This window comes from Sycon ciliatum, chromosome 11 (assembly GCF_964019385.1).
Source record: "Sycon ciliatum chromosome 11, ocSycCili1.1, whole genome shotgun sequence".
Taxonomy (NCBI): domain Eukaryota; kingdom Metazoa; phylum Porifera; class Calcarea; order Leucosolenida; family Sycettidae; genus Sycon; species Sycon ciliatum.
The window spans coordinates 17645904-17667865 of record NC_088653.1 but is presented as its reverse complement, the minus strand read 5'-3'; the positions used below and the strand labels follow the sequence as shown (position 1 = coordinate 17667865).

General features: G+C 45.6%; 1 long non-coding RNA gene across 1 annotated transcript; it reads right to left on the bottom strand.

Moving 5' to 3' along the window:
* Positions 1-3511: 3511 nt before the first annotated feature.
* LOC135827469 (uncharacterized) lies at positions 3512-6487 on the bottom strand. The gene is made up of 3 exons (XR_010555459.1): positions 6114-6487; positions 5640-5926; positions 3512-4239 (listed from the first exon to the last, which is right to left on the bottom strand). It is a non-coding gene; the product is annotated as an uncharacterized LOC135827469 (long non-coding RNA).
* Between the last annotated feature and the right edge of the window lie 15475 nt (positions 6488-21962).

The following is a 21962-nucleotide window of genomic DNA, read 5'->3' as shown; positions in this document are numbered from 1 at the left end:
TTCTCAAAAAAATTTAATGGTCCACAGTCGTGTCGGAAGGGTACGGTGGGACTGTAGACATGTTACCTTCTAACACGTTATCAGGTGGAGAGTGTCTTGTACTCACGTTATCACTATATAAGGTCGAGAGCGTATTGTAGTCACTCTCTCTATTCCTGTACTTCATTACGTTTCAGGTGTACGTATAACTTTTCCAAAAAATTTAATGGTTCACGTCTTCAGATAGAGAGCGTATTGCACCCACTGTCTAGTCTCTGTAGTGCATTGCGATTTTGTTGATCGAACATGAAATGGATACAAAGACAAAGCCAGGCCAAGTACATGGCGAGATGTCGCCAGAAGAACGTCTTCAGGTAGAGAGCGTATTGCACCCACTGTCTAGTCGATTTTGTGGATCGCACATGAAATGGATACACAGACAAAGCAGGCCAAGTACATGAGAGAGTGGACGATGTGCAGATCGACACGGTCTGCGGGTACTTCATTAAAGTTACCCGTGACATAACTAGGATAAAAGTTAATCACTGCAAAAACATTGCCAAGTATGTGAGCACTTTGGACTTGACAGAAGAGTGCACGGGCGACGTTGACAAAACATACCGCGGTGACTGTCACTATCATGACAGCAGGGCACATCGCACGCAGCATCGCAGATCGTGTCGAATTGCGCATCATAATATTGCAAAATTGCTCCTGTGCATGCAAGTGGATTTCATTGCACTTCTCAGTTTGGGAAATGCTCGATTATGACAATTCTCCGTGTGAGTGCACTAGCCCTGAACAGACATGTAGGTGAACCGTTTGCGGTGTCTCATAGCCTACCTCACGACCTTCTGCTTTCTTTCTTCATCACTTGTATCTTGCAGGTTTATCATCCCGTGACGACCACATTGAAGTCTGAATTTGAAGTGTGAAGATGCTTCAGCAACCACATCGTACTTTTCCATTGCTTTCATTGTGCTTCTACTGTGCATGTGTGTAACTTGTGGGGTAAACATGTGATGACATTGTATGCTGGCGACACGGTCAGATGTTCATGCGTCTAACGTACACCTGCATGTTATGCATTGAAAAGGGTTTGCCACTTGCGATCCTGGGACGAGTATCAGGTCCGCTTTGTCCTGTGTGGGCTGTATCAGATTGCTGTTCACTTCTCTATCTGTTGGATATGTGACTTTCTGCAAGTTTCTGGTGTATGATGGCCACGTCCTTGCTTGTCACTTTGTATCATATTACATTCTGTATTCGCTGCTTCCATGGCATGGTCTGCAAACTGCAATCCTTGGGCAAATGTCATGTTTGCTATGTTGTGCTTTGGCCGTCAGCTTGTCTACACGCTGTAGTTGAATTATTTTTGTTTCACAACTGACTTCCTCAAGTACGGTGGTCACTGCTTTGCATGGCATTATACATGAAGAATTTCCTGTTTGTGCCGTGTGCATGTGCGTATGTGTGCGTGGCCACGTGTGTGTGCCGTGTGCATACACATGTTTGTGTATCTGTGTGCGGGGCCGGGGTAGCGAGGCGGGGAGGGCTGGTACATGTATGTATCAGTGTGTTATTGCAGTCGCATGGCTACATACAGTACATCGCGCGCGTGGTCATCATGTTTACCTTCGGGGTTGGGGTGGGGAGGGAACGGAAAAAGAGCTGAAATTATCCATATAAAAATCGCTCTGTGAGCGGTTCTGAAAAACCTTTACTGGTACTGCCCCGTCGTAAAAGTAAGAAATTAGAACTGGCCCATTGTCCCCCCAAACGCGAACTGATCCACCTAAATCGCGAATGACGGGACCCGAACGCACCAGTAGCACGAGGTTCCTACCTGTGGATGCAGATGGGGACGTTGGTCCGGACCATAGGCCATGTACTGTACTAGCGGTAGGCTTACCTATCAAAATAATAAATTCTACTACTACTACTGGTGTTACCCTATGATAATTGCCGTGATCCTGTGCCCTCCCGACCTCGTGCTACTGGTGCGTTCGGGTCCCGTCATTCGCGATTTAGGTGGATCAGTTCGCGTTTGGGGGGACAATGGGCCAGTTCTAATTTCTTACTTTTACGACGGGGCAGTACCAGTAAAGGTTTTTCAGAACCGCTCACAGAGCGATTTTTATATGGATAATGTACATGTACACGTATGAGCTAAAGTGAAAGTAGTGAAAAGTTGTGCAGCGTGAATGCGTTGGGGAGCACACGGGGGGGGGGGGGGGGGGGTATTTTAGAAAAGCGATCCTGTCAGCTTTTCTATTATTGTGTTCACATGGCGCTACCTAACGACACCGCTATTCAGACACGTTGTCTACGTAGCTACGTAAGTTTCTACCAGGGAGTCGTATAGACCCGGGAGGCGACACGCGCATCACTTGTGCACAACCATGATCGACTCAACGATTCAAAATATTACGACCTGCTCGGTGTGGGACAAGTCCGTACATAGGTCATAGCGCGCGGGAAATCCGTACATAGCGAGGAATCGTCGTCTTCGTCCTTTCGAGAACAATTGTCACGGGTCAGACTTTCGATCTCCATTGCCGAAATACAGCCATCTGTGGCCATCGCTGAGGAGTTCACTTGTTCACTGTACTGGCTTACTCACTGGCTTTGCACTGCCACTCGAACTCTGAGGCACTTTGACCACCTAAGATGAGGTAATCCTTTCTTTACTAATTGCCTCAATATTTTCTCACCTTTAGGGCAATGAAGTAAATTCTTTCCTCATGACTAACCTTGACAGACTAAGTTGCCCTGTCCCAGTGATCTACAATACTTATATTGCACATTTGTGAAATATTGGACGAATCCAGATAAACGAAATGACTTACATTCGAAATTACATTTCCAAAGTTTTCCTTCACAAATAGTCCCAATTTGTTCTCACCTTTAGGGCAATGAAATAATTTTTTTCCTCATGACTAACTTTGACAGACTAAGTTGCCCTGTCCCAGTGATCTACAATACTTATATTGCACATTTGTGAAATATTGGACGAATCCAGATAAACGAAATGACTTACATTCGAAATTACATTTCCAAAGTTTTCCTTCACAAATAGTCCCAATTTGTTCTCACCTTTAGGGCAATGAAATAATTTTTTTCCTCATGACTAACTTTGACAGACTAAGTTGCCCTGTCCCAGTGATCTACAATACTTATATTGCACATTTGTGAAATATTGGACGAATCCAGATAAACGAAATGACTTACATTCGAAATTGCATTTTCCAAAGTTTTCCTTCACAAATAGTCCCAATTTGTTCTCACCTTTAGGACAATGAAGTCAATTTTTCTTCAGGACTAACATTGGCTAACAAAATGGCGCTGTCCCAGGGATCTACAATACTTATAATTATTACACATGTGAAATATTGGGAGTCAGAGTGAGGAAATGGCCTAAATTGAAGCTTGAACTGTTCTGCCATGTTTTATGCAGTAAACGCAGGGCTGAGAGCCCGCAAGAGCCATCCCGTAAGATCTTGTGCGCCACCAACCAAACCTTCGGTGAATGTTCACAAGGTTAGAAGCTCGCACAGATAACACACATTGGATGCTAATACAATGCACTCAGGAATGTGTGCAAATACAACAGAATTAATTCCAAATAAAGTCAAAAATAGCTGCCTCAACACAGTGCTAACAACCTTCCGCGTTTTCCATATTCGAGTGGAACGAAAACGCTGCAGTGGAGAGTCCTTAGAAAAGACTGAAAAAATATCATCATATCGCTGCACGAGATCATCCTTATAAGTTATAACGTCAGCTGATCGTACTGTGGTGGATTCATACGGCGGTAAATACACACCTGTCCACACACGCTCTCTAAACTGAAAAGTTATTCTGGCACAGAGCTCTCCTTCCCACCCCCACCATCATCAGTTCGCATCTGGCGCCTAGTCGATGCAGGGTGAGTGGTGTCCGATATAGCATGCTGGTACATCAGGTAGCGCATGGTTGATTAATACGGTGGTAAATACACACCTGGCAATATGGCGGTAAATACACGCCTGCCCAGACACGCTCTCTAAACTGCAAAGTTATTCTGGCACAGAGCTCTCCTTCTCATCACCACCACCACCACTACCACCACCATCAGTTCGCGCCTGGCACCGAGTCGATGCATGGTTAGCGGTATCCGACATAGCAGGCTGGCACATCAGGTAACGCATGGCACATAGAAGATGGCAACGACATAGCTTGATTGCGACGTACATTTCGTTCTCTCTTTTGTGCTGTAGCCTTAAAAAGGAAATAAGACAATGCATGCACATGACACAGACAAGTGATTACTGTTACAAATACTGCATACTGCTTGATAACAGAGAAAGAAAGTCAGTGGTCACACAAGTTTTTGGTCGTCCCTGAAACGAAGATCGTTCCAGGGGAGGGGGGGGGGGGGGGGAGCTAAAATCTCAGTTGACTGACGCTATGCATACACATGTATATGCATGCGATTTTCGTCGTCCATTCATTTCGGAGGGTGGAGGGTCCGAGTACGAAATGAATGATGTTTTTTTCAGGGATGACTAAACACTTTTGCGATGACCCCTTATTGCATCAATTTATCGTCTGAACTGCGCAATTGAGTCCCACTTTTATTATTTTGGGTCCAGATTTCAAGACTCGTGAAGTTCGAGGCGAAAAGCAGGCCGATGAAGGGATGCCAGTAGTTCAGTCTAGTCCGGTGTCATGGAGAGGGACCGATGAACCGGCAACAAGAGAATTCAATACGCATGCTACTCTTCAGTTCATTGCTGGGGAAGATTACTCAAGGCCACGTCACTCCGGCAATTCAATGTACAAATCAGCAGCAACACTTGCAAACGTATTCCTACCAGCTGACCAGCAAGTTACCAGCCATCAGCTCTTCAAATATTTCCAACTTAACAAAGAGATGGACAGATCGGAAAGTATCGTGGCAAGCTCAGGACAACACACTTCCGGCCCTATGTAAAAACAGTGGAAAGTGCGTGCCATGGTATATTTTCGGAAGCATCTCAAGAACCAGCTAATGTGGACTGGGAGTCCATTTGCATCGTCCGATCAGCTGCTACAAGTGCCGTGAGCCAATGGCAAACACGTTTGACAGAGACTACTACCTCTACTGAATGCAAATTTGGCATGGCAGAGATCTACTAGCACGTTATCTTATCTATCAATAGAGTTGTATCCTCGTATGACTATGTGAAGTGTGAGGTCGTACTGTACTGCAGACGCGTCCTCGACCCTGGTTGGAAATGTACGCAACAGTTCCCACCCTCTTGACCAGAGAGCGCACACACCCTAGGGTTTTGATGGGTTTGTACGACTCCCAGCTCTTGACTTTTGTTGGGTGTACGAGACGCACGCACAGTTTTCGTAGGGTGAGTACTTTTTCATGTAGTACTGAATGCGGCAAGCAGGACTCGCCCATCCGCCCCTCCCCAAATGGATCTACTCGAATGGTTGCGGAGGTAGGGGTGCTCTGGCGGGATTTTACGACATGCACAAGCGCGCACACAATATACACACGCACGCACACATATACACATGGACGCACGCTATGTCGCACGTCTTGGGCATGGCTTCGTGAATACAAGTAATAATTTAATGTTATAATTTATAGTATCCAAATGCTAGAGCAGCTTTACAAAACCTACCGTTCAATACTGGATCAATTCATCTTGTGACAGCTTCCTTGCAACACCCATGACTTGACCCCACTTCGTCTTGACGTCAGGAAATCGTTCACACCGGAGTTGGGACACGACTCATTGAAATCCAGGCTTATCTGCTGCTGGGAGCAGGACAGAGCTGATGGACGTTAGCAGCGGCTGTAGAACAGCCATAAACGAGTCTTCTTTCTCCGCAGTCAGGCGGGACAGCAGCTTTGCAACGCAAGCTTTTTGCCTTCTGTGGGTCTTTAGCGGCTGGGATTCGGAACGCTCTGTAGAAACCATTGAACAAGTCCTGCACTCTATCAACCCACAAGTATTTCTTCCAATTCATGATTATTCGCAACTTTTTCTGCAGTACGTGCACCAGATCAGAAGCCGCTAAGTAGCAAGGTTGAAAGTTTCAAGACAAATAATTGAAAAATATAATAACATAGAAAATTAGAATTCAAACCATACCTGTGGCCCAAGCCAACACAGACTGAGCGTTCACGCGAAGAGAACGTAGATCTACGTCAGCTGAGGTTTCCTTAGGATCAGGAGGTGATTCTTGACCCGGATCTGGATCGCGATCAGCAGCACTCTCTGCCTCCATCACGATCATCAAATGCAACTAAGTAGTTCATTCTTCTTCACGATCCTATCGATCCTGCACGAGTCCGTTCCCCAAGGAGTGCACTCCCATGGCATAAGTACGCGGAGTAGTTGGTTTATAACTCAGGGCACGCACCGGGGATATCTGAGGGAAAAGTGGGAGAAAGTGCCGCGAGTCAATCATAGTCGGCCCGGAAGGCCTCGTGTCGCCTCCCGGGTCTATACGACTCCCTGGTTTCTACGTAAGATGCTCGGTACCTGGTCCTGGACCAGGGAGCTACTCCATGGCTCCTACGTACCATCGCGCGGCCGGCTGGCCGCATGCGTGTGCATTGCAGACTTTTTGTTGTTGCCTTTTCGGATGTGCATGCACGAGGAACTTTCTTCTTTGGAACTGCTTCTTGCATGAGCTCTTTCGGATATTTCGTCTCCTGGCCTGGCTTATTTCGTTTCGGCGCTGCTGGGACCTCCTTTCGCGGAATATTTAGAAAAGCGATCCTGTCAGCTTTTCTATTATTGTGTTCACATGGCAGAAAAAACGACACCGCTATGCTACGTAAGTTTCTACGTAAGGTGCTCGGTATTTCACTTAGGCTACGTAAGTCTCTACGTAAGGTGCTCGGTATTAGATCTACCAACGCGTGGTAGCCGTGTGCTGTGCACGTGCACGGCAGACATTGTGTTCAGTGCATGCAGTCCGCGGATCCGTGTTCGGATGTGCATGCGCGAGGAACTTCCTTCTTTGGAACTGCTTCTTGCATGCATGAGCTGTTTCGGATATTTCGTCTCATGGCCTGGCTTATTTCGTTTCGGCGCTGCTGAGACCTCCTTTCGCGGAATATTACTCAATGACAGGTGAGTTGACCAGTTGCCTTTGATTCATTTGCTTGTGTTGACTCTTTCATTCAGGAAAAGTGTGCTGATTTTGGGGCGGAATGCAATAAATAATGGAAAAGTTGACAGGATCTCTTTTCTAAATTTTGCTTTTCTGCTGCCGAGCTGCGAGGCCTCCTTTTACGGAATACTCGATGACAGGTGATCTCTAAGTTGACCGGTTTCCTTCAATTCATTTGCTTATGTTCACCTTTCATTTACGGAAACGTGTGCTGATTTTATTCGGTTTCAGATCCATTTTTATCTCTTTGCCCTTGTCTGCAGTGTGCGAAGAACGCGAGTTCAACTTCTTGACGGTAAGGCTTATGTTAGATGTGTTGTCGAAATACTCATATTCATTGTACATTGGTACGTTACAAGTAAGGCACTGGTCAGTGGCATACTATCGTTGGCAGTTCCCAATCTGGAGGGAAAGGTTCAAGTACCAATTGACCGAGTTTGCAAAATAAATTCGCATATCAGGGGAAATCTCTATTGTGGAGAGGTTCAGTAACTTGTTTGTTTCATACGAAACAAGCCAATGGGTGCAGTCTCGTCTCGTGAAAATCTCGTACTTGTATGATTGGATTTGTTTACTCAAGTCTGGGCTGTTTGATTTGTGAGTACCGCCGAGATTGCACTGCCTCAAATAAAGTTTCGTGCCGCCAAAGCAAGAATTACGATCTGCAATCTGTTTGTAGTACCTGTAAGAATGTGGAGTACATGTATCGTACTTTCTCTGTTGCTGTTTGAGTTGCCGTCATGTTGCTAAAGAAAGGTTCAGTAGAGAGGTTCTGCAAAACGAAAATTCGAACGAAGTTTCGCGACAGTCCTTGCGAAAGTGTGTGCGAATTTTTGCACGAACTTTGCGTTCTGCACATTTTCGTAGTTTGCGCGGGCCAAGTGCACTTACGCCATGACCCGACCTCACGAAATTTCCTACGACAGTTCATTTCGCGTTCCCTGCAAGTTTCGCGTCCAAAGGTGCGAACTTTCGCACTTCATGATGTAGGGCGAAAGTTTGTACGCATTTTCGTTTTGCAGAATCTCCCTAGTGACTCAATTGTTTCATACGAGACGAGGCAATGAGTTGGTGTGGCTTAGAATCTTTCGCCGTAGAAGAAATCTATTCGTATGTCTATTGGAGATATAATTGTATTCTCCGGTTATAAAATAGGTTAAGCTCACAGAATAAATACCATCGGTCCCTTGGTGTTCGTCCTAAAGAGGTTCGACTGGATATCATGCATACTCACCAAAAGATGTGTAAGATTTTATTATTGTGGAGTGCCTTGTTTATCTCTCAGTACCTCCAACCATAGCCTTGTACCTTTTCTCCTCAGGATCAGTGTAGTTGTTGGAACGAGGTTTTGGACTCAGCAATGTATTCGTTTACATTTTAATACATGTTTATTGTTCCTCCTTTGCTGTGTTGTTTTAGACAATCGTGGACTAACAGTTTGAAGTCATTGAACTACTTCCAAAAGTTGTATCGACATCAACAGGATTACGATTTCAGTTTCAACATGATGCTGGATGACCTTATCACGATAACCCATGACTATAAACCATTATTAACACAGAATCAACAAAAACATTTGCGACACGCACCTGCCGCATGGCTACATTTCTCAAATAAATCTGATTGAGGGTGGAGAAATCTGAAATATCTGAAAGGCAAGACAATTCATGAAATTCTGCAACAGCAACATGCACAGAATGACCTCCGTATAAAAAAAGTATAACCACCATTGCATGCTCACATGTTTACCCGCAGAAGAACATGCATTATGCTAGTGCCATTTTCTGCAAGAAAAGGCTTGCACATCAATGCGTATAATATGGTATTGATATGATGTGAAGGCCATCATTTACATTATTGATATAGGGCATTCCATTGATTGGTGACAGAAAAAACAAAAGAAATTATAGCAATAAAAACTGCTTTATGGCAGTTTTCTAAAAAAAGTTATTGTGTTCTAGTCCATGGACCCCGTCTAAAAAGTAAGAAATTAACGAAATGTGATAGCTGAAAATTAAAATTTCACACAAAACCTCACAATAATCACACACAGAATGAAAAGCTACATGCAGAAGACCTCTTCCCCTCGCGATCCTCTTTCCTATGCATGCATGTTGCCAATTGTTGGTGCAGTACAAGTTTAGTGTTGAAAGCAGGGAGTAGTATTGTACTACTCCCTGGTTGAAAGCAGCATTTCAAGTGTTGTGATTATTGTGAGGTTTTGTGTGAAATTTTAATTTTCAGCTATCACATTTCGTTAATTTCTTACTTTTTAGACGGGGTCCATGGACTAGAACACAATAACTTTTTTTAGAAAACTGCCATAAAGCAGTTTTTATTGCTATAATTACTCAATGACAGGTGAGTTGACCAGTTCCCTTTGATTCATTTGCTTGTGTTGACTCTTTCATTTACGAAAAGTGTGCTGATTTTGGGCGGAATGCAATAAATAATGGAAAAGCTGACAGGATCTCCTTTCTAAATTTAGCTTTTCCGCTGCCGAGGCCTCCTTTTACGGAATACTCAATGACAGGTGATCAATAAGTTGACCAGTTTCCTTCGATTCATTTGCTTATGCTCACCCTTTCCTTTACGGAAACGTGTGCTGATTTTATTCGGATTTAGATCCATTTTTATCTCTTTGCCCTTGCCTACAGTGTGCGAAGAACGCGAGTTCACCTTCTTGACGGTAAGGCTTATGTTAGATGTGTTGTCGAAATACTCATATTCATTGCACATTAGTACGTTACAAGTAAGGCACTGGTCAGTGGCATACTATCGTTGGCAGTTCCCAATCTGGAGGGAAAGGTTCAAGGACTCATTGACCGAGTTTGCCAAATATATTCGCATATCAGGGAATATCTCCATTGTGGAGAGGTTCAGTAACTTGTTTGCTTCATACGAAACAAGCCAATGGGTGCAGTCTCGTCTCGTGAAAATCTCGTACTTGTATGAATGGATTTGTTTACTCGAGTCTGGGCTGTTTGATTTGTGAGTACCGCCGAGATTGCACTGCCCCAAATATAATTTCGTGCCGCCAAAGCAAGAATTACGATCTGCAATCTGTTTGTAGTACCTGTAGTACCTGCAAGAATGTGCAGTACATGTATCATACTTTCTCTGTTGCTGTTTCAGTTGCCGTCATGTTGCTAAAGAAAGGTTCAGTAGAGAGGTTCTGCAAAACGAAAATCCGAACGAAGTTTCGCGACAGTCCTTGCGAAAGTATGTACGAATTTTTGCACGAATTTTGCGTTCTGCACATTTTCGTAGTTTGCGCGGGCCAAGTGTACGTACGCCATGACCCGATCTCACGAAATTTCCTACGACAGTTCATTTCGCGTTCCCTGCAAGTTTCGCGTCCAAAGTTGCGAAAGTTCGTGCGTAGTTTCGCACTTCATGATGTAGAGCGAAAGTTTGTACGCATTTTCGTTCTGCAGAACCTCTCTAGTGACTCTTTTGTTTCATACGAGACGAGTCAATGAGTCGGTGTGGCTTAGAATCTTTCGCTGCAGAAGAAATCTATTCGTATGTCTATTGGAGAAATAATTGTATTCACTGGTTATAAAATAGGTTAAGACAAACTCACAGAATAAATACCATCGGTCCCTTGGTGTTCGTCCTAAAGAGGTTCGACTGGATATCATTCATACTCACCAAAAGATGTGTAAGATTTTATTATCATAGAGTGCCTTGTTTATCTCTCAGTATCAGTACCTCCAACCATAGCCTTGACCCTTTTATCCTCAGGATCAGTGTAGTTGTTGGAACGAGGTGTCGGACTCAGCAATGTATTTGTTTACATTTTAATACATGTTTATTGTTCCTCCTTTGCTGTGTTGTTTTAGAAAATCGTGGACTAACAGTCATTGAACTACTTCCAAAAGTTGTATCGACATCAACAGGATTACCATTTCAGTGCAATATGATGCAGGATGACCTTGTCACGATAACCCATGATTATAAACCATTATAAACACAGAATCAACAAAAACATCTGTGACACGCACCTGGTTACATTTACATTCTCAAATATATCTGATCGAGGGTGGGGAAATCTGAAAGGCAAGACAATTAGAGTCATGAAATTCTGCTACAGCAACATGCACAGAATGACCTCCGTATAAAATAAAAAAAGGATCACCACGGTCCACCACTACTCACATGTTTCCCCGCAGAAGAACATGCTAGTGCCATTTTCTGCAAGGAAAGGCTTGCACATCAATGCGTATAATACGGTATTGATATGATGTGAAGGCCATCATTTACTTATTGATATAGGACATTCCATTGATTGGTGACAGAAAAAAAAGAAAGAAATTATAGCAATAAAAACTGCTTTATGGCAGTTTTCTAAAAAAGGTATTGTGTTCTAGTCCATGGACCCCGTCTAAAAAGTAAGAAATTAACAAAATGTGATAGCCGAAAGTTAAAATTTCACACAAAACCTCACAATAATCACACACACAGAATGAAAAGCTACATGTAGAAGACCTTTTCCCCTCGTGATCCTCTTTCCTATGCATGCATGACATGCATGTTGCCAATTGTTGGTGCAGTACAAGTTTAGTGTTGAAAGCAGCATTTCAAGTGTTGTGATTATTGTGAGGTTTTGTGTGAAATTTTAACTTTCGGCTATCACATTTTGTTAATTTCTTACTTTTTAGACGGGGTCCATGGACTAGAACACAATAACTTTTTTTAGAAAACTGCCATAAAGCAGTTTTTATTGCTATAATGTACATGGCGTAGGCATACCGGAGAGCGAAGCACTATGTTTGCAAGTGAGTTTGCGAAGCTCATTCTTGAAAACAATAATCGATGGTTCTGCAGTTAGGGGCCGTCCGTAAATATCGATGTTTTTTTAGAGACGATATTGGTGCGTCTGGGGGGGAGGGGGTTTGAGCCATGTGCGTCTTTTCGAGCATCAGAAAAATATCGATGTAAATATCTGAAGTTTTGCCGATCCCTGCACGCGGACGTCTAAATGGCTATACAAGAAATGTGAAACCAGCTTCCGTTCGCGGAGCTAAAACTCGCGACACAAGAACAAAATCAAAAATTGGAAGCTGTACGCCCACGGCGAATTTCAAGAGCAAAAGAATGAGCTATTGATTGTGGAAATCGGCCGAACGATGCCTGCAGGAGACCTTTTTCAAGACGTAGAGGCAGTGCGAACAAACACGGACGAACTCCACAAGAGTTTCCAGTCTTCACTGTCTGAACAAGGATTTGAAAAAATTCAAGCCCGAGCGTAGCCGCTTTGGCTACACCAGTACACGATGGCTGTGAGCACTGCAGCGCCAACCCGGTTCGCTCCCCCCAGGCGATGCAGCTATTGCGTGAGTGCGGCGGGATTTTCACGCCTACACCGGACCCTCAACATCCTGGGCACTTCATGAGCATCCAAAAAATTAATATTGATTCCATGATCTAGATGTACATGTGCGTCTTCTGGGGGGAGGGAGGGGGGTCAAGGGAGAGAAGCACCAATATCGTCTCTAAAAAAACATCGATATTTACGGACGGCCCCTAAGGGGCCGTCCGTAAATATCGATGTTTTTTTAGAGACGATATTGGTGCTTCTCTCCCTTGACCCCCCTCCCTCCCCCCAGAAGACGCACATGTACATCTAGATGGGGCCGTCCGTAAATATCGATGTTTTTTTAGAGACGATATTGGTGCTTCTCTCCCTTGACCCCCCTCCCTCCCCCCAGAAGACGCACATGTACATCTAGATCATGGAATCAATATTAATTTTTTGGATGCTCATGAAGTGCCCAGGATGTTGAGGGTCCGGTGTAGGCGTGAAAATCCCGCCGCACTCACGCAATAGCTGCATCGCCTGGGGGGAGCGAACCGGGTTGGCGCTGCAGTGCTCACAGCCATCGTGTACTGGTGTAGCCAAAGCGGCTACGCTCGGGCTTGAATTTTTTCAAATCCTTGTTCAGACAGTGAAGACTGGAAACTCTTGTGGAGTTCGTCCGTGTTTGTTCGCACTGCCTCTACGTCTTGAAAAAGGTCTCCTGCAGGCATCGTTCGGCCGATTTCCACAATCAATAGCTCATTCTTTTGCTCTTGAAATTCGCCGTGGGCGTACAGCTTCCAATTTTTGATTTTGTTCTTGTGTCGCGAGTTTTAGCTCCGCGAACGGAAGCTGGTTTCACATTTCTTGTATAGCCATTTAGACGTCCGCGTGCAGGGATCGGCGAAACTTCAGATATTTACATCGATATTTTTCTGATGCTCGAAAAGACGCACATGGCTCAAACCCCCTCCCCCCCAGACGCACCAATATCGTCTCTAAAAAAACATCGATATTTACGGACGGCCCCTTAGTCTTGGTGGGAGGCAGTTCCATAAGAGGGAGGTTTGGAAGAGAAACAACGATTTTGATGTGGTCTTTGCTTTAGGGAGAATAATTTTGTTAGGGCGTCTCGCACTCTGCGTGATATTGAAATGGAATGAAGCTAGGCAACGTCGATACTTGAAAATAAATTTGTGCATGGTAACCAAGCTTAAAAACTGCCTGCGGTAAAGAAGGGATTCAATGTTAGCTTTTTTATTAAATTAAGATCCTGCTTGGGTGTATTAAAGTCGATTTGGATTTTGCGTTTCCTAAGGTAGGATCTTGTAAATCTGGCCTGGACTCTATCCAGCTCAGTCAAGTCGCTTGAACGAAGACGAAAGGACCACACTACGACGCTTTACTCAATCACAGGTCTAACATAGCACTTGTAGAGGAGCATCATGGCCTGCGGTGTGAGACGATGTGCCATGTGACAAAGTAGGCTTACTCTCTGCTTGAATTTGCGACTGATGTCAAGGTAGTGTTGACGGAAGTTTAGGTCTGCACTGAAGCGAACTCCCAGATGTTTGAGGATGTCAATACTGAGAAGAGGTAGACCCTCCATAGTGTAGGTGGCAGATGTTGGTGCTGGTGATGATGCTGCCGCTGGCTTATAACGGAAGCTTAAAGCAGAAGTTTTTGAGGGCGAAAACTCTCCGCCTCTTTCCTTGGCCCAGTTTTGGCATGCATGAATGTCTGCTTGGATACCAGGACTTGACAGAGAGCCTTTGTACGGCAAAACATTCTCTAGAATTTGAATTTGAAGTCGGATGCAGTTTTTCGAGCTCTGACCCAAAATCTGTTTAAGACATGCTGCCTAGCGGGACCCCCTCTCCAGGGGCCGCTGGGAGCAGTGGTGAAGTCAGTGAAGCTATGGAAGCACCCATGGATCCGTGGAGAAGACTGAGCGCCAGAGAACTGATGGCCCGGACAGTGGTATTTCCCGCAGTCAAAGATATCAAGCTGGCCACCTACGTGCAGTGCCTGGAAAAGCATGGAATCGAGGCTGAGGCGATCCTGTCTGTACAGGTGAGCTCCTCCGGGCAGTGCAGAATAACCTTTACGGAATCCTCATTAGCCATTTTGGTGTCCAAGAACGGCTTCGTGCTCAATGAACGGCATATTTCCCCGGAATGTTTGGCGGGTACCCCCAACGTCCAGCTCCATATTCACGATATTCCTGTGTGGGTGAGTGATGGAGCCGTAGAAGCTGCACTTTCCCAGTACGGTACGGTGCAGGGTGCCATACGACATGGCAGACTCAAAATCCGGGATGGCGTTTTCATTGCGACAGGAGTGAGGTTTGCCACCTTCAAACTTGGCACAAACAAGACCGTACCATCGTACGTGAAATCACGGGACGGGAAGAGCAATTTCCGCGTGTACCATGCTGATCAAACACCCACATGCAGGCTATGCAACAAGCCAGGGCACATCGCCAAGGACTGCCCGGAAAAGACTCAAATAAGCAAATCAACCACCAAGACTTCGTCCAACAACAGAGCTGTAGACTCATCCTCCGAACATAAAACCAAAAACAACACCAGCCTTCTCTCCACCGAGTCTGAGCGAGCGGAGGTACTTCTCTCAGACATAGTTGCCAACCGACAAGGTAACCAGCAAGGCAAGGAATCTGATAGCGAATCAGACGATGACCATCAGTCAAGCTCCTCCGAGCCAGAAGACTTTGGTGCTACGCCAAACACCTCAGATCATGAACCGCTGGGGCAAGCAGTAGCATCAAACCAGACCACAAATGTCCACCATCAACACCGACCACCGGCTCAAGACTGCAATTTCGATTCATGCGAAGGCGAAGTCAACTTGGGCAACTCCAAGCGTTTGCGCCCGAGTGTCACCCCCGACAGACCTGAGGATAATGGCATGAGATCACGGAATCGCAAGAAGAGAAAGCAGCCCCCAGGAAGTGCATCACGGTGCTAGCGGCCTCTCCATCGAATCGAAGAAAAAGAACAAGCCAACAGGAATCGACTCGCAATGCCAGTAGTAAGTCACTATACTACTTTGCTAGTCCTTTCATTTCTTTCAATACTCATGCTTAATCCTCACGCACAATCTTTTCTCCCCCACAATGCTACGCAATCAGATCATATTTCATACGATCGCTCTTTCTGCGGGACAAGCAAGTTCAATTTCCTGAGCTTCAACGCTCGCAGCTTGTTCAACAAAATGGACGAGATTGCGCAAGTAGCCATAGAAAAGAGACCCAGTCTTATCGCCATATGTGAAACTTGGGCAAACCCCCTAGAGCCAGACTCTCTATACGAACTCCCCGACTACTCCCTTTATAGGCATGATCGGCAGCACTGTAGAGGCGGAGGAGTCGCCGTGTATGTTCACTCATCCATCCCACACAAACACAAAACAAACATCACGATGAGCAACTTCGAATCACTCTGGCTCGAACTTGACCTACCGAATGTATCACTTACAGTCGGATGCTCCTACCGTCCTCCAAACACAGATCCGTACACATTCTGCCAACAACTGGAGCCCTGTCTAGGTCTCTGCAACATGAACTCTCCGTTTCTATTGGTAGGAGATATGAACGCAAAGCACACCTCATGGCTTCCCACTGATATCACTGATAGAGCTGGCGACCTGCTGAGCTACCTACTAGACACTGCAGGATTAAACCAGCACGTGTCTTTTCCGACCTGTATTTCCAGAGGCAACTTGAAGTCCTGCCTCGACGTTGTCATCTCCAACGTACCAGAAGAAGACCTATCTGTCACATCGTATCCCCCTGTCGGAGCGTCAGATCATGTACTCGTCGGAGGACATGTGTCCCTTGCATGCCCACCACAAGCACCAACACCCCAGCAAAACGTCGAAGCTTGGCGCTGGAACTGGGACCCTGATCGCGTCGTCGCACTGAAAGAAGCCCTGAGCTCAATGCAGCTTTTGCCACCAGCTGAGGAAATCCCGCAGTTATCAATGACAGACCTCTGGTCGCATTGGCATGACTCGCTTATCAACACAGCACACTTGTACTGTACTAACTTCGCACCACGACGTACACACCAGACATGCCCAGGTCGGCGACCATGGATGACTCAACAGCTTCTTTGCAGCATTAAACTCAAGCATCAGCTCTACCGTCAGTATCTCAGAAATCGCAGCGCCGAGAACTGGCTCACATTCGTTACTCAACGCAATAGGACCACAACACTACTGAGAGAAGCTAAATCCGCCTTCGTATCCACTACCACGCAAGGCGACGTAACTGGTGTCCCACAGCGAAACCTGTACAAGTTAATGAAATCACTGCGGTCGTCCCCGAAAAAGGAGCTTCCACCTATTTCAGCGAACGAAGCAGTGGCTAGATCAGATGGAGAAAAGGCGGAAGCGTTTAACAATTTTTTCATTTCGGAAAGCCAGAAGTCCGTCTCCGGACCAACTGAAGCCGTGCCAGAGATTGGCGTGTCGCGCATCATCGGAAGCGAACTGAAGGAAATCATCACCACCCAGGAGGAGGTCAGAAAACTCCTTTCCGCTCTTGATTTCCGGAAGTCGGCTGGGTACGATGGCATCCCGACGAAATTGCTCAAGATCACTGCAGACGAAATATCGTGCTCCCTCGCAACACTTTTCAACGAGTCTTTCTCGCGAGGCGAGCAGCCACAGGACTGGCGCGACGCCACTATCAGTCCTCTACACAAGAAAGCCTCTCGTGCAGAGGTCACCAATTATAGACCAATCTCGCTCCTAAGCGTTGTCAGCAAGGTTCAGGAGAGGATTGTTCACCAACGCCTCTACACCCACATTGAGCCCCACCTACCGGCCGACCAATCTGGATTTCGATCTAAGGATAGTACTGAACTACAGCTCTCCCGCCTAGTGCATGAGATTTCCGCCAGCCGAGATTCCGGTCAGGCAGTGTCAGCATGCTTCTTTGACTTATCAAAGGCTTTTGACCGAGTCTGGCATGCTGGCCTCCTGGCCAAACTCGAGCACCTTGGTGTCCGTGGCATTGCCCTTACCTGGCTCACAAGCTACCTGACTCGCCGCCGACAACGCGTCAAGGTTGGCTCCGCTTTGTCATCATGGAAATCCATTCCAGCTGGAGTACCCCAGGGCTCTGTCCTGGGGCCTCTTCTTTTCCTGGTGTACACGATCGACCTCCCCCCAGCATGTACAAACTCTCACACTAAATGCAGCCAGTTCGCCGATGACACGGCACTCATTGCGACGCATTACACGAGGGATTTGTCAGCTGCATTCCTCCAACGTGCCGTGGACGCAGCAGGACGATGGTTGAAGGATTGGCATCTCCTCGTCAACACCACGAAAACCGTCGTCCTTTCCTTCCAACCCCAACACACCATCCACATCACCCTCCACTCGACTCGGCTGCAGCAGGTCCACCAACATAGGCACCTTGGTGTTACACTCCAAGACGATTTGCGATGGACCCAACACATCATAGAAACCACCAACAAAGCCAAAAAACTACTACACCAACTCCACAAGACACGTAGCACAATGAACGCTTCCAGCCTATTGTTAATATACACAACCTACATCCGACCCGTTCTCGAATATGGCAGCCTTGCCCTCTCGAACACCACACAGCAACAGCGGGACACACTGGAGAGAATTCAACGCCGTGCTATACGCATCTGCCTTCGGATTCCCCTCTTTGCACCAGTTCACCACAGCTCCCTCCTCCATCACGCAAAGCTCCCCACCCTTAGCTCACGACTCCTTGTTAAACAAGCCCTACTAGCATGGGACATCCACCACCAAACCTCCCCACCACGCCTGCAACAACCACATCTTGCACCACAACGTCAACACCAACCATACACCCTTCGACAGACAAGGACCTACTCCATCGGACACGCACACACGAACAGGCACCGAGACTCCCCCATCAACAGTGCCCTCACCCTCTACAACTCACTCCCTATCGACATCACAACCCAACCTCGTAGAAATTCTTTCCGAAACAATGCATCCAGTCTTCTTTTGAGCAGTACCTGCTCCTGCTCCGCGCATCCCCCTGGTTTCTGATATCTCGAACGTGTACTTAACTATCTCGATCACCCCTGCTAACATTATTGCCCCCGCTTGTTTTTCATGATCCATTGCTTCTTGCCTCCCGGTTAATTTCCATCTAGCTGTTTCTGGCTAGTACCAGTTCTATCGCACTTATTAATCATCCTTATTGGCGTCACGCCATCGTGGAATAAAAGAATATAGTATAGTAAAATTAGAGTGACATCATCCGCAAACAAGAAGGTGTGCGAATGATGTATGGCTTCTGGTAGGTCATTAATGTAGATCACGAACAGTAGAGGAGACAGATGCGATCCCTGGGGAACACCACAGTTGGTGACTTTGGGCACTGACATGCATGACTCAATCTTCACGGCTATGCTTCGATCCTGCAAATAACTCTTAGTCCAGGCAGTGACTTTATGGTCCGAGAATTTGCTGACTTGACGGAGGAGAGTTGAGTGGCTTACTCTGTCAAATGCCTTGCAGAAATCTAGGGAGACCAAGTCGAAGTTCAGACGCTCGTCAATGTAGTCGGCCATTTGCTGAGTAAGTATAATAAGCTGGTCTGTCGCAGACTTCTCCTTCGCGTATGCGTATTGTTGACTGCATATCTTCTGTTTTATTGTTAGGTAAGCCTGGAGTTGTTTCGCTACTATTTTTTCAAAGAGTTTTGCTATACAGGGGAGGAGGGATATTGGGCGGTAGTTCGTAGGGTGAGTTGGGCAACCTTTCTCTTGTGCAGAATGTGTGGATGGTGTGGGCGGGGTTTTTCGTTGTGGTGAAGCGCACAATGCACTGTAGGCCCAGACAGATCCTGCCGGCAATGGCAATTCTTTCGGCAAAATATTGCAGAATAAAGGGGTCAGCCTGGTCGTAAAATCCCTGAAAAATCGAATTTGCAAATTCATATCGAGTGCTACATCAGTTGAAAGAGCATGAATAGCTGCAAAATCTCTGAAAATTTTGTCTCGATCTGACTAGCCGTTCAAGAGTTATGGCCGAAAATGTGCCCTTGCAAGGAAAGATTTTTTGTTGCATGCTCAGTGTCATTTGTTGGCAGCACTGTATTTAGAAAAGCGATCCTGTCAGCTTTTCTATTATTGTGTTCACATGGCAGAAAAAACGACACCGCTATGCTACGTAAGTTTCTACGTAAGGTGCTCGGTATTTCACTTAGGCTACGTAAGTCTCTACGTAAGGTGCTCGGTATTAGATCTACCAACGCGTGGTAGCCGTGTGCTGTGCACGTGCACGGCAGACATTGTGTTCAGTGCATGCAGTCCGCGGATCCGTGTTCGGATGTGCATGCGCGAGGAACTTCCTTCTTTGGAACTGCTTCTTGCATGCATGAGCTGTTTCGGATATTTCGTCTCATGGCCTGGCTTATTTCGTTTCGGCGCTGCTGAGACCTCCTTTCGCGGAATATTACTCAATGACAGGTGAGTTGACCAGTTGCCTTTGATTCATTTGCTTGTGTTGACTCTTTCATTCAGGAAAAGTGTGCTGATTTTGGGGCGGAATGCAATAAATAATGGAAAAGTTGACAGGATCTCTTTTCTAAATTTTGCTTTTCTGCTGCCGAGCTGCGAGGCCTCCTTTTACGGAATACTCGATGACAGGTGATCTCTAAGTTGACCGGTTTCCTTCAATTCATTTGCTTATGTTCACCTTTCATTTACGGAAACGTGTGCTGATTTTATTCGGTTTCAGATCCATTTTTATCTCTTTGCCCTTGTCTGCAGTGTGCGAAGAACGCGAGTTCAACTTCTTGACGGTAAGGCTTATGTTAGATGTGTTGTCGAAATACTCATATTCATTGTACATTGGTACGTTACAAGTAAGGCACTGGTCAGTGGCATACTATCGTTGGCAGTTCCCAATCTGGAGGGAAAGGTTCAAGTACCAATTGACCGAGTTTGCAAAATAAATTCGCATATCAGGGGAAATCTCTATTGTGGAGAGGTTCAGTAACTTGTTTGTTTCATACGAAACAAGCCAATGGGTGCAGTCTCGTCTCGTGAAAATCTCGTACTTGTATGATTGGATTTGTTTACTCAAGTCTGGGCTGTTTGATTTGTGAGTACCGCCGAGATTGCACTGCCTCAAATAAAGTTTCGTGCCGCCAAAGCAAGAATTACGATCTGCAATCTGTTTGTAGTACCTGTAAGAATGTGGAGTACATGTATCGTACTTTCTCTGTTGCTGTTTGAGTTGCCGTCATGTTGCTAAAGAAAGGTTCAGTAGAGAGGTTCTGCAAAACGAAAATTCGAACGAAGTTTCGCGACAGTCCTTGCGAAAGTGTGTGCGAATTTTTGCACGAACTTTGCGTTCTGCACATTTTCGTAGTTTGCGCGGGCCAAGTGCACTTACGCCATGACCCGACCTCACGAAATTTCCTACGACAGTTCATTTCGCGTTCCCTGCAAGTTTCGCGTCCAAAGGTGCGAACTTTCGCACTTCATGATGTAGGGCGAAAGTTTGTACGCATTTTCGTTTTGCAGAATCTCCCTAGTGACTCAATTGTTTCATACGAGACGAGGCAATGAGTTGGTGTGGCTTAGAATCTTTCGCCGTAGAAGAAATCTATTCGTATGTCTATTGGAGATATAATTGTATTCTCCGGTTATAAAATAGGTTAAGCTCACAGAATAAATACCATCGGTCCCTTGGTGTTCGTCCTAAAGAGGTTCGACTGGATATCATGCATACTCACCAAAAGATGTGTAAGATTTTATTATTGTGGAGTGCCTTGTTTATCTCTCAGTACCTCCAACCATAGCCTTGTACCTTTTCTCCTCAGGATCAGTGTAGTTGTTGGAACGAGGTTTTGGACTCAGCAATGTATTCGTTTACATTTTAATACATGTTTATTGTTCCTCCTTTGCTGTGTTGTTTTAGACAATCGTGGACTAACAGTTTGAAGTCATTGAACTACTTCCAAAAGTTGTATCGACATCAACAGGATTACGATTTCAGTTTCAACATGATGCTGGATGACCTTATCACGATAACCCATGACTATAAACCATTATTAACACAGAATCAACAAAAACATTTGCGACACGCACCTGCCGCATGGCTACATTTCTCAAATAAATCTGATTGAGGGTGGAGAAATCTGAAATATCTGAAAGGCAAGACAATTCATGAAATTCTGCAACAGCAACATGCACAGAATGACCTCCGTATAAAAAAAGTATAACCACCATTGCATGCTCACATGTTTACCCGCAGAAGAACATGCATTATGCTAGTGCCATTTTCTGCAAGAAAAGGCTTGCACATCAATGCGTATAATATGGTATTGATATGATGTGAAGGCCATCATTTACATTATTGATATAGGGCATTCCATTGATTGGTGACAGAAAAAACAAAAGAAATTATAGCAATAAAAACTGCTTTATGGCAGTTTTCTAAAAAAAGTTATTGTGTTCTAGTCCATGGA